The sequence below is a fragment of the Mirounga angustirostris genome, unplaced genomic scaffold, assembly GCF_029215605.1.
Source record: "Mirounga angustirostris isolate CCGP_5_RB_7025 unplaced genomic scaffold, mMirAng1.0.hap1 SCAF_4, whole genome shotgun sequence".
Taxonomy (NCBI): Eukaryota; Metazoa; Chordata; class Mammalia; order Carnivora; family Phocidae; genus Mirounga; species Mirounga angustirostris.
In genome coordinates, this window is record NW_026991712.1 from 40353169 (window position 1) to 40372254 (window position 19086).

General features: G+C 37.4%; 1 pseudogene; it reads left to right on the plus strand.

Annotated features, from left to right (window-relative positions):
• The first annotated feature begins 10989 nt into the window (after nt 1-10989).
• Nucleotides 10990-11096, plus strand: LOC123860575 (U4 spliceosomal RNA; annotated as a pseudogene).
• The last annotated feature ends 7990 nt before the right edge of the window (nt 11097-19086 follow it).

The following is a 19086-nucleotide window of genomic DNA, read 5'->3' on the forward strand; positions in this document are numbered from 1 at the left end:
GTTGACAAGAAGAATAGTAGCTTTGAAGTAAATAAGCATACCATGCTTTAAAAAGCCCACTGTTTCCCTGCTTCGTATTCATGTACAATACACATTATTTCACATAGACATTTAAAAGGACAGATATGTACCTGGTACTTTAAATAAATTACACATTTTCTGGTGCCAGAGCACACAGATGGTCCATTTACCATTTCAGGGGACTTGCCACTGTTTTTGAAGCAGTAAAAGTTTCATTTTCTCACTTTTTTTTTTTACTTCCTATTCTCTTTCATGATATTCACTAATACTATGAAATTCTCCAGACATTTGGGAAGCCATTAAAAAGTGGAGAAAATTTCTGTTCTCTATGGAATGTGGATCTAACATTTGTTTTTAAACCAAACAGGTGTGCTGAAAAAGGAGGCATAGGGATTTACACTTCTACAGTAACATGGCCTTTGGTTCAAAGTCAGGCATACCAATGTCAAATCACTTGGAGGAGGCACTTGCACATATGAGGAACTCAAGGCCTGTTGGTTAGTGGATTGATTAGTTGGTTACTGTAGCAAGTTTAACTTGCTTCCTTTGTTTGGGTCTCAAGAGTTCTATGAAAATTATGAAGGGATAAAGAATACCAGAGACTCTTAGATAGTACAGGACACAATCAAAATCAAAACTAGGATTTTCTTCACTGATCCTCTGCTGTAATCCTTCAATCGCTCATACCCACTGTTGCTGAAACAGGAAACAAAGATAGGACAGAGAAAAGGTGGAGGGATGGATGGTCAGCTGCTTGACTCTGTTGATCTTGTCAAGGTAGAGTGAACTGTACTGATATTATGGAAACCCTTTCAAAGGTATTTAGGTATCCACTTAATAGAATTCTCTCATCCTGATTCGTCATACAATTGGGTACCACATTGGATGGTAATTTAATAATTCTCTAAGTCTTATCATATAACCTTTGCCAATAATACTTAGAGATAATTAATCCCTAGATCTTATTCAGTATTTATACAAAGGCTTTAATCCACAGGTTTCCCTATTGTTTCTCTGTTGTCCCTTTGCATAAATTGTTCCTTTACTAATATTTTGCTTTACCTTGGTATATCAACTTGTGAATATAGATATGGTCCCAAACTTACCATGGTGTGACTTATGATTTTTTGACTTTACAATGATGTGAAAACAACATGCATTCAGTAGAAACTGTACTTCAAACTTTCACTTTTGACCTTTTCCCTGGCTAGCAATATGCTCTATGAATCTCTCTCATAATGCTGGGCAGTGGCAATGAGCCGCATCTCCCAGTGAGCCCATGATCATGAGGATAAATAATCGATACACTTACAAAAATTCTGTACCCATACAAACATTCTGTTTTTCACTTTCATTATAGTATTCAATAAATTACATGAGATATTCAACACTTTATTATAAAACAGGCTTTGTATTAGATGATTTTGCCCAACCATAGGCTAATGTGTTTTGAGCACATTTAAGGTGGGCTGGTATGATATTCAGTAGGTTGGGTATATTAAATGCATTTACAACTTATTTCAACTTATGGTGGGTTTATCATAAGCTGAGGAAGATCTGTATATTCATTTATACAGAAACACGTTTCATCAATTGTCCAGGAACCTAAGAGGAGGCAATCCAACAACAAAAATCAATGATAAAAGTCAACCAAAAGAGCATATTGTAACAAATTTCTAATAGCCCTGTAGCAAAAAAAAAAAAAATTATATTCAACAAATTCTACTTTGTGGCAATTCAGCAGTCATTCAAAGGCCAAAAGAGGTGGAAACTCCAAGATTCCATCTAATTCCTTTTAAAATGCATGCTCTTTAATTATCTGCAGGAGCATCCCACCTTCTCCTCCTTTGGTCCATGGAGTCATCCCAGGCAAGGGTGGGTTTGGCCCATTACCAATGCTGAGTACCCAGTAGGGGTGAACAGGTATGAATTATTTACAGTTAGGGAATATTTACATTAGTGCAAATTGAGGGGCTTAGGACAAGTTATAGACTTAAGGCAAGAAGTTGTCCTTTATCAGCAGAGCCCTCAAATTTTCTCAAAACTATTCTTTCTGACCAACGACAAAACCTATCACTTGATCATGACGTACAGAAGTCTGAACAGGTAAAGCGTAGCTGCTTTGCACAACATGATGTCACTAACCTCATGTGGCTATTAAAATTAAATAAAATTTAAAATTCAGCTACTCAAACACACTAGCCATATTCCAAGTGTTCAGTAACAAGATGTGGCTAGTGGCCAGTCTCAGGCAGCACAGATTTTTTTTCCATCATCTTAGAACTTTCCATTGAACAGCTCTGTATAGCCCTCCTAGAAGGTTCTGCTTCTTCTTACTTAGAGGAGAGAAACTGAGACTTCAACAAATCCTGTTGGATTAAAAAACAATTGTATTTGCTTCTCTATAGTTCTTGCAAGCTTTCAGTACCCATCTCCAAACTGGAAACTATTAAAACTATTAAGCTACTGTTCTCCCTTCCTCTGTTTCTCTTTCATTTTTAATTTCTCTGCTTGTACTGCTCAATCCCACTTCCTTGAACTTGTGTCTCAAACACTTTTGCACATTCCCTGGGCCAGGCTCAGACCTGCCTCCCAATGTTACCTATATTTTCTTACCAGATCAGTCTGGATCTTGTTATATTTTCTCATCATAACAATATGTTTTTTCATTGGAAAGGTTCTTCTCATGGAATCTAGTACGATTCCATCCAGAGGAAGAGGAAGGAAGCAGGCACATCCAGTGATAGAATTAATTAAACCATTCCAGATCAAACAATGTTCAGAGTCCTCACCTCCAATCACATCTACCCCCAATAAGTAAATACTTAGTAATAATATCTTAGCCTGATAAGAGATAAACTCATAATTACATGAAAATCAAACTTTTGCCTTAAGTCTCCTGACGCTGACATGAAGAAAATGTTATAATTAAATTTCAGATCGTGTTCTTTCAGGCAAAGATTTCCCTTATCCAAATATACCTTTTGAAGCTGGTAGAAAGGACTTGCTGATAAATGTTTCAACACTACGCTGTATTAAAACAAGTTATTTCTGTTGTTTACTATGTGGTTAGGCCCTGATGAAAAGCAGATCTTGACCAGTGCATTTTTGTGCAAATTCCTTACCTTTCTGTTTACAAAAGAAAGTGAAGACCTTTCAGGGCTATTTGTCACCATGCCCTAGTAGCCAACAATGCACACTGCCAAGTGCTGAAGGTTTCAGTTGCTAACTAACTTTCCTAGAAGTTTAAGAACTGTCTGAAAACAGGAAGCCTTCCCATTTAACCTTCCCTCATCCCACTTGGCACAGTCCCGGTCAGATGATGAGTGCATTGAACAATAAAGTCCTCAAGTGGGGTTGGAACCATCCTGTACACAGAGAGAGTAATCCAAGAAGGCTTTCTGCAGGACAAATTAGTTATCTACTTCATTTAGAACCTTTTTAAAGGATTACAACGTTAAGGCAGTCCTGCCCCAAACCCATGCACAAATGTTGAAGTTATTCTCAAACATACTTATTTCCTTCATTCCCAAGGTGAGATTCATTTTCACTTAATCACTAACAATATTTCCCAGCCCTTGGCTGAGGTATTCCAGATCACACATGCACACAATATCTCAACATATTAGTAACAGTGAACTTTAAATAGAATCATTATTATTAGTAGAATTTTCTTTTAAATCCTTGTTTGATTTACATGTTTGTAACAAAATCCATCCGGCTTAAGAATTAAATAACTATTCAAGTATCCTACAATTATTATGCTACTGTCCACTTTAATTGAGAGAAATCCTCTTGGCAAAGTTTTTGGATATGTTTGTAAAAAAATGCAATACTGTGGTCATTTCACATGCTTTCTCACAGATGCAGGGATTCTTTTGTCCATTTTACAGGAAAAGGAAATAAGGAATAGGGAAAGTACATCACCAGCCTCAAATTGCACAATCTGTCAACCATGAAACCAAGAGTACCCCTGACTCACAATGAGACACATGTGTTTTAAAGGAAATCTCTCATTCCGACCACATTAGTATACTCTACCCATCTTAGAGAAAAGACCTATCCCTGAGGATAGTTTCTCAGGCAGCAAGTATTTATTCATTTCAGAATATCCCAAAATCTTTACAATACTTTCATAGTAACTAGAAATAGTGAGAGAAGAATAACTATAATACACCTGGTATTCCTGAATGTATGATTCAGACTTTCTTTCTGCTAAGACCACTGATTTCCACAAGTCTCATTTTTGCAGAAAACATAAGTTCAGTTATATGGAGCTCTGCCTTTTTCTAGACCATATTCAGGAAACATTACTGAGCAGGTATCTTTGGATACACTTCCAGTTCCATGATATCCCTAACTCAATTGGGCTGCCCACATCAGCAGTTAGTGCATAATTATCTGCTTCCCACTACCAAAAGTCACTTTGCATAAAGATAAAAAATTTTTTAGAAAGATAAAAAATTTAGGTAGCCCCACCAGTTCTTCCCAATAGCCTATAATACCTAGCAGAGCCAAGAGGCTATGATGCTGAGTTTGGTAGAAGAAAGTAGCTGGAAGACTGAAGACAATGCAGTGTAGATTCAAGTAGCAGTTATTGTCACTGGATCTTAGCGCCCCTTGGTCACAGCTAAAATCCAACAGGGCTTATATCCTTCTTTTGACTCAAGTGTAGGGAAGGAATGCCCATCTTGGTGAAGCTCCTGGAGACCAGTGGCTGGATTCGCACAGAGTACCTTTTCTGGGATGGGTCTTCTTTGGCAGTTACTTACCTACTGACTTGGAAATTAAGGGCAAAAGTAAAGTTGGTTTGCTCAGAAAACCCAGGGAGGAAATTCAGATGTTGAAATCATATGTACATCATCCTCTTCTTTAAAAGGTATTTAGTACAGCTGGTTGGGTCAAAGTGCTGCCTGGTTGCTGTTCAAAACATAGCAACCATTTGTGCAGCAGAGGAGGCAATGACACTAATAACTCATAATCCTTATAGAGGCAATCTGGCTGCTTGCCAGGTCAGCTTAAATTGACTGTGATGGGGGCTGGGGGTGGGAGGGTTGTGGGGGAAGGACTTTCAAGGACTGTCAAGAACAGACCAGCCTGACTGCAAGTGAGAATCTGAACAATCATTTATCTAAACATTCTCATGAAGAATAGTGTCACTGCTTTACTTGAAGCCTTGCTGAGTTAAATATATTAAAAACATCAAATCCCACCTGAGCCACATTTTCTTCTAGTCTATATACATTGCCAAGATGTAAAGAGATAACTATGTGTAAAATTGTTGTGCAGATCCTTTTAACTAACCAAGAAGCAAAGGGAAAGGAAGATGAAAGAATTTGGAATCATGCAGTTAATTATATAATGGCCAAAATAAAGTTTGCTTTCCAATGTCAACTCTACCTTCCTGGATTCAAGCGCAGCTTGGACTGTGAGCTTGACACTTGGATGTTAATTTTGGCAGACCTTAAGCAGGTGAGGGAATTAAGAGAGAGTGAAACCCACCTATATAAAGCTTGAGTGCAGCAGAGGAAGGGAGGTAGCAAAAAGGAGATGCCTCTTTTTGGTTATAGGAGATGCAATGGAACTGGGTGTAACAGATACCAACAACAGATGACGTTGACAAATGGGAGCAGGTGCCAGGGTGTAGATGAGGTGAGGCTAGGTGAGCCAACCATTGAACTCACAATGGACATGAACATGAAGAAACTGAGAACATTTGGAAGAAGGCAGGAATTTCCAATGCAAAGATAAGGTTAAATTTAAAAACTATGGAGTGATATCATATAGAATGTGGAAAGAATCAGTCACCAAATAATTTTACCTGAATGATTTGGTCCTGTGTCAAGGAGCTTCTGTGAACCCAATTCAGGATCCACAGATCTTGCCATGGGGAACAAACTAAAAACTATCAGTTTAGCTAATTAGAAATAACGTTTTTAGCTATCAAGTGGGAAACAGAAAAGAAGTAAAACCAAAATAGTGATTTCTGAGGTCAAGCAAAAATTTCATGTGCTAGTACCCACTGTAAAAGTTCATAACATCTTTTTTTTTCCAGAACAACACAGACATACATCAGCTCACATAAATTAACATCAGCATCTCCACTTACTTGGGAGTAAGAAGTCACATAAAAATCATGATAGAGTAGAATAAAGGCAGGACTGTGAGGAAATGTGCTTTTAGAATTCTTCAAGGTATGAATATTTGCCCATCACTGTAATTTATAAATCATTTTTATAAAAAAGCACTCCATGTGATCAAATGTCAGTGGTGATTCTGAGATTTTGAAGATAAACAGTTGCAGTTTCTATACAGTTGAACAATAGCACAGAATAGTGCTGATGGAGAGAAAAATGAGGGGAGAACAAAAAGTAGACAGAATCATGGCATCAAAGGTCAAAAAAGGAAGAGAAAATGTAAACAAAGTATTAGTCATGGCTACTTCAGGTGTTCTGCTACAAGTCACAGTATAACCGTTTTATTTGAAAAAAAAAAATGGCAAACTGTAATATCCCTCAAGTGAGAAAAGTTTACCCATATTAGCATTCCCCCCGCTTTTAACACTGATCACACTGTATTGTATTTTTGTGCTTAATGTCCTTCTTCTAAGCTAGGTGCTATGCTCCCTGAGGTTAGGATCCGCAAAGGTTTTATCCATCACTGTATTTCTGGCCTCTGGAACTTTGCCTGACACCGTAAATGCTAAATAACTAATTTCTGGGAGGGAGGGAGCAAGAAAAAAGGGAGGCAAGGAGGGAAGAAGGGACAGGATGAAGGAATGGCATGTAATTTTAAGTAATAATCAAGGTACTTAGTATCTAAGTAGTATGATTTGATAAGTAGAGTTATCTTTAAATAATCCGAGAGAGCTTCAACAATTGATATTCCCAGGGTTATGGCCATGCAACAGGAACATGACTTAGGCAGTGGAATGTAAAATGCATTGTAAACCTTTGAAAAATAAGAAAACAAGAATTCCTGGGGGATATCAACTTACCATAGACAAGATTTTAATTCTGGCCATTAGAAATGAATAAATCTACTGAATTAACTGAAATGATATGAGCTTAAATAAAGATAGATACAGATTATTTTGGTATCGACCCACATGTAGTACAGATTATTTTGGTATCGACCCACATGTAGTACCTTCTTACACTTCTGGAGAATTTTATAAAAAAGTAAATTAATATTAAGAATACAGTCCTACTAGGTCAGTGTTGTATTAGCATAAAATCATTTGATTCAAGAGTCGGGGGTGGGGAGGGAGTTAGGCCTCATAATCCCATGAACCATAAAATGGGTTGCAGTTTCTTCACCTGAGAAATGAAAGCAGTGAATCAGATTATTTTTGAAGCCATTTTGAGTTATAAATGTCTTTGATTTTAGCACTAATTTTATATTTTAGTGAGAGTGCCAGTAAGACAATGATGAATAGTATGTCCTCTTAATATACAAAGACTTTTATGGTACTAATTCTCCGTGGCTACTAAGGGAAGTTATAAAATTCGGGATTTAAAATGTAACAAAATAGTTAAAGGTTTTAGCAAATTTTTTAGCTCTCAGCTTTATATAAATAATACCACTTTGGGTTTTTTCTCCATATGATTTAAATAATTGCATACGTCTGCTTGAAAAAACTACCCAATTAAACTAGAAATGTTAGGCTTGGACAAATGAATTATGTGTCTTATGTGTGGCCTTAGAAACCAAAAATCTCAGGCAAGATAGTCCCATGGATGCAGGTGATCCTTCATAATTACCACAATACTGATACCTGGCAATGTGATAACACAGAGTTACACATAACCTTATTTGACTCTCACTACAATCCTTTAGAGTAGAAATTCTTACTCTCATTTTAAAAACAGGAAAATTGGCGGGCACCTAGGTGGCTCAGTCGATTAAGCCTCCGACTCTTCGTTTAGGCTCAGGTCATGATCTCAGGGTCATGAGATCAAGGCCTGCGTCCAGCTCCATGCTCAGCGTGCAGTCTGCCTGTCCCTCTTCCTCTGATCCTTCCCCCACACTCTCTAAAATAATAAACAAAATCTTTAAAAAAAATAAAGGTAGGAAAATTGAAATTTAGAGAGCTTAAGTAACTTGATCATGATTATTGATTCCACCAATAAATGGTGGAACTGAGCTTGGAATCCAGGTCTAAACCTGTGCCCTTACCCCGTACTGTATGTGGTCTCCATGCTCTCTCACATGGTCCAGCTTAATGAAGAGTAAATAAAAAAGCCAAATTGAAACCCAAATGGGATTCAAACTGTTCATAAGGTCTGTTATGGATTTGAATGTTTGTGTCCCCCCCAATATGAATTCATATGTTGAAACTTAATCCCCAATGTGATGATATTAAGAGTTGGGGCCTTTGGGAGGTGATTGGGTCATGAAGGTAAAGCCCTCATGAACTGGATTAGGCCCTTATAAAAGAGACACCAGAAAGCTCCCTTGTCTTATCCCCCATATGAGGACATAGTGAGAAAGTGGCCATCTATGAATCAAAAAATTGTCCCACACCAGACACCAACTCTGCCAACACCTTGGTCTTGGACTACCAGCCTCCAGAACGGTGAGAACTAAATGTTTGCTGCTTAAGCTATCCAGTCTATGGTATCTGTTATAGCAGCCTGAATGGACTAAGGCAAGATCCTTCAACCACTACTGATAGGCTTACTGACAACAGTGCTGGGTAGCATATATCTATGAAGGGTAGATAGACATAAGGACCCACAAGGCCACCCCAGTCAACTGTCCATTCAGATGGAGCCATAATCACGTTTTGGAATATTACCAAGTTGCCACATTATAGGGAAGTAGGGCTCTATTAAATTTCATGTCCTGGAAATGGTACATAAGACTTCTACTCACAATTCATTGGTCAGAATTGGTCACATGATCCCCAAACCACAGAGAGCCAAGAAATCAATCCCATCATGGAAGAAGGAAAACTATAAATATTTGGGAAATCACACTAATGACTACCACAGTAACTATAGCACCAAGTCATATGAGTTGTAATCTAAGTGTGTAAAAAGTGCTATGGGAGCATAAAGAAGGATACTGGAGGAACAGAGAAGGTTCAATAAAATAGGCAACACTTACGCTGGCCCATAAAATACTGGAAAAATTCACTTCATAAAGATAAATGGGAAGAGGGATTCCAGGAGAAAGAAGGGAACTACAAAAGACTCCTAGTGTGAAGGTACCCCACATGTTTAGAAAAACGGGGGAATAGCTGGTAAAGATATAGCAGAAATGTCTACATTTTATTGTACTTAGAATCATTTGAGGAGCTCAGAGCCCCACCCGCGGATATATTGATTCTGCAGATTATGAGCAGGACCTAGGTCCTTCCATCTCCATCCTCCACCCCACTCTGTGATGACAATGCAGGAAGTCCATGGACCACACTGTGAGATATACTGAAATATATGTGTGATGAGAAATAACCACTGAGGGTCTAGAAAGGAAGCATTAGCTCCAGAACCAGAGGGCCCATTTGTCCTAGCTAGAGTACTGTCCTTATACTTTTGGGAAGGGAAATAATTGGTATGTTTAACTAGAGGAACTTTTCAGAGCTGTTGGTGGGTAGTACAAAGGAAAGGCTGGAACAAGGAGAGACTGAAATGAGGACAACCGCCTGAGGAAGCTACTGCATTAACTGGGGGTATTGTTAGTAAGGACCTGCGCTACAGATGCTAATTTGAAGCTTGCATAGACATTATTTTAAAAAATCAATAGCAACACCAACAATTCTTTAGAACTTAGGCTAACGAAAGTTTTTTTGAGAGGAGTATTTTATCATTGACATTGCACGGGGAAAAGAAAATCAGACTTTTAGTCAGTTTTACTGATATTTGAAATTCTCTCCAGATAACGCATGCCCTTATTGACTGTACCTTGGAGTGCCTCTGGTGGGGAACCAGACCAATTCAAGGAGCTTTGACAAATATATACATCCATGAAACTACCACCACAATCAAAATAGGAAACATGGTCCAGATGGTTCTCCGTGTCCCTTCCCCAATCTCCAGCCCTGGATTTAGCAACCAACCACTGGTCTACATTTTATCACTATAGATTTGATTTGTCTTCTCTAGATTCATATAAAGGAATTAGACAATATGTACTCTTTTGTGATTAGCTACTTTTGCTCAGTATACCGTTCTTGAGATTCACCCATGTTGATCATCCATTTTATTGCCAAGCAGTATTCCACTGCACCAGTGTACCACTATTTAATCTGTTCACCTGTTGATGAACATTTGGGTTGTTTCCAGTTTGAGGCTATTATGAATAAAGCTAATTTGAACAAATTTTTGTGTAGACATGATTTTGCTTTTTGGGGGTAGGGGGTGGTAAAAACCTAAGGCTGCTAAAATTACTGTGTCATATGGTAACTATATGTTTAGCCTTATAAGAAACTTACCAACTGTTTTCCAAACTGGTACCGTTCTATATTGTCACCAGCAGTGTATGAGAATCCTAGCTGCTTCACATCCTTGCCAATACTTGGTATTGTTAGAATTTTTATTTTTAGCCATTCTCGTGGATGTAATCATATCTCATTATTGCTCCTTTCCTTTCTCTGTAAAGTTTTCATCAAATTAGGGACTGGTACTAGATCATACCAATTCTTTTCTTAACATTCTCAGATCCCAAATGTAGCCCAAGGAAGAATTAAAACTGAGACCATTTATAAAGATAACATATTTCTTCAATAGTAACAGATAGACTTGGGATTTTAAAGATGAAAGAAAAACAAAATTCTATATACTACTTTTTGGTCAACCCAACATCTTACCTTATACTTATGCAAAGAAAAGACTATTCCTAAGTCCTGTAATACTTCCTTTTCCTACCAAATGTATAAATACCTTATACAAAGCACTTGCTTTTCTCTATAGGGCTTCTTCTCCATATTCTAGGTAAGTTTTTTTTCATTTGAACTAAGATTACAGCTTTGCACAGTGGCAGTATCATAGCCAATGAGGTTTATCCGAGGCGAGATTATTGCTAATTGAACTAAGATTAATATACAAAAGAAATTTCAGAGAAAAATGAAAGGACACACCACATAATTCTTTTAGATTAGGAAGAAGTTTCTAAGAAAGGCCCAAGCCCAACTGCTCCAGAGTGAGGCAGAAAGCAGAGTAGTTATACAGCTGTAAACTGGCTAGGGACATTTTATTTATCTGGTAACTAAGTTAACACTTTTAAACTGTTTGTGGAATGGATTATTGTTCTTAAAGAATCACATCCTTAGTTGAAGATGATGATTTAGTTCCTAGTGGAAAAAGTACCCATGCACACACAAACTCATACTCCAATACACTCTCAGCTGACATCACGTAAGTCTAGATATGGGTTTGCACAATTCTGCATTTAAACATCTGGTGAGAGGTGTATAAATTATTGGAATAGGCAAAAAAGCAGCATAAGCTAATTGAGATATTACTTAATAAGTAGTGTACAGAACCAGAAATACTCACTTTTTACAGCATAAATCTGGTAACTCTTTTATTCTATTTGTATATATATCTTTTACCCTACCTCTAAGTGGACATATATTTTCTTAGAAATTTAAATCTGATGGTGGGGTGAAGGTAACTACAAACATTATCTAGTCCAACAAACTCATTTTCCAAATTGAAATTTAGGCTCACACTAGTTATGTGACTTGTCCCAAGTCCCTTCTGTAGTTACAGGCAGAGTTGGATCTAGAACCTAGATTTCCATTGCTCAATCTACAATACCATCTTGTGTCACATGATGGTTAAAAGAATTGGAATACAAAGATTTAAAAAATAAGCATACATATTTATAAAACATTTAAATAAATGTGATTTCCTAATGGCTTAGCAAAATGTAAGTAAAAATTTTTAAAAAGAGCTAAAGTTACTTCCAGATGGCATCAATTTATTCCTCCCCAAGTCTCCACGATAAAAAAATGAGGAAGTCAGGGTAAAGAGTTCCCTCTTCTCAAAAATTACCTGGAAAGGAATTCTACACCATCTCCAACCTTCTAACACTGTTATTTCAATAAAGAAATTAATTATTCTTTGCAATCAAACATTACAAAGAAAGTATAGTATTGTTCTTTGCATTCTGGGTGAACTCATGGGTCTTGTCCTCCTGCATTCAAGAATATGTGGGGGTACAAAGAGATTAATGTCCTACAAAGCGTGAGACTGACAAACAAAGCAGATATCAGGATTATCTTTGGGAGGGATTCCTGTGAATCTATATTTCCTAGACTGCTCCCCACTTTCTAGTTTGGGATCAAACGAATCATCTTGAATTAAATGATTTTCTCAGGTCTCCTACCTGACATTCCACACAGCCCAGGTCCCTTCACAATTTGGTTCAGATTTCCTGGAAATTCAACCGAAATTCAATCTTGGCTTGTGAATCTTGGCAAAGGATTCTGCTGGCCGCTCCAAGCTCCCCCCAGCCAGCAGCATGCACTCTTTTCCCTCTCTGGAGGACCCAAGGGGCACAGTTTTACTGTGTGTTTGTGTTGGTTAGCTGTCTCAAGTCCAGGGTGACGTCTCCTCCTGAGTTCCAGGTCTACCATTCCCTGATGTTCTTACCCCACCCCAGAGGGAAAATAAAAATCCTGGGGCCATACTAATAGCAAAAACTTCTATAGCATCCTCCAACGTGGCCAGTTTAATCTTGGGCTTCTTCCTCCCGTGCCATTGCCACCTGGACAGCACTTTTCATGGTTCCTCCATCCTTTGACATGACTGTCCTAAACACCCCTTTAGCTACTCTTCCCTTTATCATATACCCCATGACACCATGGGGTGAAAGAGTCTATAAAGTATACTGCTCCTATTTTATCAGTTGGAGATTCCTGCAATGAGTTAAAATAGTTTTCTATCTCCATGCATAAGTAATTACAATCAGGGAAATTTTGAAACTTAAAACGAACTCTCACTTCAAAATATAATCTGCTGTCTTCTCAAATTAATAGGTGCATTTAAAGCAAATTTATTGCAAATTTATGATTGCATTAAATCCCAAAGTGACTTTATAAATGTGAGGATTCTAAAATCCATGGTAAATAAATAAATAAATAAATAAATAAATAAATAAATAAATAAATAAAATAAAATCCATGGTAGGGGCACCTGAGTGGCTCAGTCAGTTATTTGTCTAACTTCGGCTCAGGTCATGATCTTGGGGTCCTGGGATCCAGTCCTGTGTTGGGCTCCCCACTCAGCAGGGAGTCTGCTTCTTCCTCTCCCTCTGCCCCTTCCCCTTCTTGTACACTCACTCTCTCTCTCTCATATAAATAAATAAAATCTTTAAATAAAATAAAATAAAATCCATGGTAAATTAAGCAAGTAAAAATACTCAAAAAATTTGGGGTGGAGGAAGGGAAAAAACTGCTATAACTTAAAAGCATAAAAAAGCTGTAATAACTAAGGCATTTTTGTCCTGACATAGAACTCAGTAGGAAGACTATGAAATTAAAAAAAAAAAAATCCAAGAAGACATAAGAGTTTAATAAGTGCTAAGGAAAATTCAAATCAGAATACTTGTTTGCACTATCAATCCATAAGAGACTCTTAATTAAAGAGAACAAACTGAGGGTTGATGGAGGGGAGGTGGGCGGGGTATGGGCTAAATGGGTGATGGGTATTAAGGAGGACATTTGTTGGGATGAGCACTGAGTGTTATATGTAAGTGATAAATCACTAAATTCTACTCCTGAAAACAATATTACACTATATGTTAACTAACTATAAGTTAAATAAAAAATTTGAAACAAACAAAAAAAAGAATATAACTCAACACCCAGAAAACAAATAATCCAATTAAAAAATGGGCATAAGACATGCACAGACATTTCCCCAAAGAAGACCTACAGATGGCCAACAGACACATGAAAAGATGCTCAATATCACTGATCATCAGGAAAATACAAATCAAAACTACAATGAGATATCAGGAAAATACAAATCAAAACTACAATGAGATATCAGATTGGCTAAAATCAGTAACACAAGAAACAACAAGTGTTGGAGAGCATGGGAGAAAAAGGAACCCTCCTGCACTCTTGGTGGGAATGCAAACTAGTGCAGTCACTTTAAAAAATCCTATGGAGGGGCACCTGGGTAGTTCAGATGGTTGGGCATCTGCCTTTGGCTCAGGTCATGATCCCAGGTCCTGGGATCAAGCCCCATGTCAGGCTCCCAGCTCAGCCGGGAGTCTGTTTCTCCCTCTCCCTCTGCCTCTCCCCCTGCTTGTGCTCTCTCTGTCTCTCTCAAATGAATAAGTAAAATCTTAAAAAAAATAAAAAATAAAACATCTCTGTACCATAACATAATATTTAAAAAAACCAAAACACTATTGAACTCCCTCAAAAAGTTAGGAATAGAACAACCCTAGGATCTAGCAATTGCACTAGTAGGTATTTACCCAAAGAATACAAAAATACTAATTCAAAGGGATACATGCACCCCTATGTTTATAGCAGCATTATCAACAATAGCCATATTAAGGAAGGAGCCCAAATGTCTATCAACTGATGAACGAATGAAGATGTGTTATAGCTACACAATGGAATATTACTCAGCCATAAAAAAGAATAAAATCTTGCCATTTGCAACAATGTGAATAGAGCTAGAGAGTATTATTCTTAGTGAAATAAGTCAGTCAGAGAAAGAAATTTAAGAAACAAAACAAATGATCACAGGGAAATAAAAGAGAGAAGAGGGCAAACCAAGGAACAGATTCTTAACCATATTCTTAAACTCTATCCTTAATTATAGAGAACAAACTGATGATTACCAGAGGGGAGGTTGGTGGGGTGATGGATTAAATAGAAGATGGGAATTAAGGAGTGCACTTGTTGTGATGAGCCTGGGTGTTGTATGGAAGTGTTGAATCACTAAATTGTATACCTGAAACTAATATTACACTGCATGTTAACTGGAATTTAAATAAAAACTTTAAAAAAAAGGAAAAAGAGGAAATTTTTCTCAACTCAGAGTAGAGTTGGTCTTTATAAGTATAAAGGCATATTCAAAATATAAAAGGATGAGCTGGCTATATATGACTTCAGTAGGATGGGAATAAATAAACTTATGGATGTCAAAATCACCATAAGCAAAATACAATGGGAAAAAAAAAAAACTGGAGAAGTGTCTATAGCTCACATAATAGCAATGTATATGCTACCTAGCTAGCCAGCCAAGTAGTTAGATAGTTAATATATATGAATGGTTTTTATAAATCAAACAGGAAAAAATGAAAACACCAGCTTAAAATGGGCAAAGGTATGATACCTATAGGAAATTCATAGGAAACAACATTAAAGTGTCCCATAATCATATGAAATATGTACAATCTAGGAGTCAGTGGATATGGTCTAAAATCTGGTATTTCAAAGACATAAAATTAAGATACAAATTTTCACCTACTAAAGTTACAAATATTAAAGATAAGTCCAGTGTTGATGGGGTAGAAGTAGGCTTTCTCATCCATTATTACTCTGAATTTAAACTGGTAATTTCTGAAAGCCAATTCAGAAGAACCTTACAAACATCATACATACTCTTTGACCTAGATATTCAACTGCTAGACATTAGGCCTAAGACAATAAGAAAAAAATATGCAAATGTGTAGGTATAGAGAGGCTCATCATAACAGCATAATTTATAAGAGAAGTTGACTTTTCAAAATAAAGATACATAGGCAAATCAGTGCAAGAATGAAGTAGGTAAAGACTCCTGCTCCAAACTTCTATTTTAATCCATACTCCTACTTCTATGTAAAGTTATTAAAAATGTCAATGTTACTAGGATGGCCCTGATTAAGGCCAGATCATACAAAAGGACAATATACAGGATTAGGTTTGGTATCAATGGGAAAAACCCTACATTAAGATCATGTCAGCTCCAGATTCTGAGATTTCAACATTGGGTCCACAGAAACTGACTGCCTGGAATATTTGTAGACATTCACAACCAGGGAGGCATTTGGACCTTCTGGGTACACAAAGAACTGTGTACTTCCAGTCTATTGCAACAAGGATGCCTTTCCTCCTATTCTGCCTGAGACAGTCCTGGTTTATTCCTGTTGTCTGGGTGTAAGTGGTTAACAGGCACTTTTAATTAATTAACTTTATATCATTTTAATATCTATTTATTAAAAATAAATTTGTTTTTAAATGCGTTTGAAGAATTAAAATGGCTTTCGTCCTTTTTAATCCTGTTACACAGCCTCCATTGAATATCATTGCCCTTCACATTCCAGAAAAGCAGCCCATTCTGGTGACTGATTAGCCCTGAGATTAACTAGATAGTGTGTTAATGAGTGTTTTATCAGTCAGGGCTTTTAACTGCAAGCAACAGAGGCAAGTTCTGGCTAAATTAAGAAGAAAAAGAAATAAATTAAGAAGGTATCAGGTAACTAACAGAATCTTTAGAAGACCTTGAAACTAAGTAGCCATGGTTCCCGAATATAGAATCTTGTTCAGTAAGGAAACACCTTCAGCTGATTGGCCCTGCAGTCTTAAAGAGAAAGTTCTTATTCTTAACTTCTTGAGTTATGAGTGCCTGAATAAAATTCTAATACAGGAATTCATGACTGTTATGATAGATGCTTGTGTTCTCCTGCAAAGAGGATTGGAAAAGCAAAAATCTAGCATTTTCAGCAACTATAGTAAAAGACAGTCGGTTCCACCCTGACACTTAGGATGGGGAATTAAACAAATATTCTCTTGACATTTTATTAAGGGTTCAGATGCTGAACCAGAATGAATGAAGAGCCAAAATAAATGACAACTGTCTATTTTAGGCAACTAAATTCAATGCAGAAATTCAAGTGATCATTATAGTGTTCACACATGTGGCTTTGATCCCATCCTACCCATTCCCATGCACTGAGACCACAGCCACTATTTGAAAAGCCAGATGCATTCATCCACTTCACACCAATTTGTAAATTCTTCCTTTACAAATGACTGCATAGAAAATGACTAAAAGGAATGCAAATTTCCTCTCCTGCCACAAAAAAATCTGCAGTAGCATCTCCATTGCTATATCTAGATAAAATATCAGCAACTTTTTTTATTTAAATTCAATTAATAAATAGTGTATTATTAGTTCCAGAGGTAGAGTTCAGTGATTCATCACTTGCACTCAGTGCTCATCACATCACCCAGTTACCCCATCCCTCCACCCACCTCCCCTCCAGCAACCCTCAGTTTGTTCCCTATAGTTAAGAGTCTCTTATGGTTTGTCTCCCTCTCTGATTTCATCTTATTTTATTTTTCCCTCCCTTCCCCTATGATCCTGTTTTATATCTTAAATTCCACATATGAGTGAAATCATATGGTATTTATCTTTCTCTGACTGACTGATTTCACTTAGCATAATACACTCTAGTACCATCCATGTCATTGCAAATGGTAAGATTTCGTTTTTTGATGGCTGAGTAATATTCCACTATATATATATCTTCTTTATCCTTTCATCTGTTGATGGACATCTGGGCTCTTTCCATAGTTTGGCTACTGTGGACATTGTTGCTATAAACATTGGGGTCCAGGTGCCCATCTGGATCACTATGTTTGTATCTTTTGGGTAAATACCTAGTAGTGCAGGGGCGCCTGGGTGTCTCAGTCGGTTAAGCATCTGCTTTCATCATGGTCCCAGGGTCCTGGGATCGAGCCCCACGTTGGGCTCCCTGCTCAGCCAGGAGCCTTGCCTCTCCCTCTACCTCTGCCAATCCCCTTGCTTGTGCTCTCTCTCTGTCAAATAAATAAAATCTTAAAAAGAAAAAAGAAAGAAAGAAATACCTATTAGTGCAATTGCTGGGTCATAGGGTAGCTCTATTTTCAACTTTTTGAGGAACCTCCATACTGTTTCCAGAGTGGCTGCACCAGCTTGCATTCGCACCAGCTTGCATTCCCACCAGCAGTGTAAGAGGGTTCCCCTTTTTCCGCATCCTCGCCAACATTTGTTGTTTCCTGGCTTGTTAATTTCAGCCAATCTGATTGGTGTGAGGTGGTATTTCATTGTGGTTTTGATTTGTATTTCCCTCATGCCGAGTGATGTTGAACATTTTTTCATGTGTCAGTTGGCCATTTGTATATCTTCTTTGCAGAAATGTCTATTCATGTCTTCTGCCCATTTTTTGAATAGATTATTTGTTTTTTGGGTGTTGAGTTTGATAAGTTCTTTTTTTTTGATAAGTTCTTTATAGATCTTGGATACTAGCCCTTTATCTGATAAGACATTTGCAAATATCTTCTCCCATTCTGTAGGTTGTCTTTTGGTCTTGTTGACAGTTTCCTTTGCTGTGCAAAAGATTTTTATCTTGATCAAGTCCCAGCATTTCATTTTTGCTTTTGTTTCCCTTGCCTTTGGAGATGTGTAGAGCAAGAAGTTGCTGCAGCCAAGCTCAAAGAGGTTGCTGCCTCTTTGATAGATTCCTGTCTCACATTTAGGTCTTTAATCCATTTTAAGTCTATTTTTGTGTATGGTGTAAGAAAACAGTCCAGTTTCATTCTTCTACATGTGGCTGCCCAATTTTCCCAGCCCCATTTGTTGAACAGACTGTCTTTTTTCCATTGGATACTCTTTCCTGCTTTGTTGAAGATTAGTTGACCATAGAGTTTTTAAGATTTTATCTGTTTATTTGAGAAAGAGAGAGCACAATCAGGGGAGAGGGAGAAGCAGGCTCCCCACAAAGCAGAGAGGCCAAACAGGTCTCCATCCCAGGACCCTGGGCACTCTCCATTGACCCCCTACTCCCAGACCTACCCAACTACTAAATTTATTGAGACTATACTTTAAGTCTCAATAAATTTGCCCATTTTGGACATTTCATATAAATGGAATCATAAAACATGTGCTCTTTGTAACTGTCCTCTTTCACTCAGCATAATGTTTTCAAGGTCTGTCCATGTTGTAGCACTTACTATTCCTTTTTATGGTCAAATAATATTTCACTGTATGAATATACCATATTTTATTTATTCATTCATCAGTTGAGTCATTTCCACTTTTTTTCACTATTATGAATAACACTGCTATA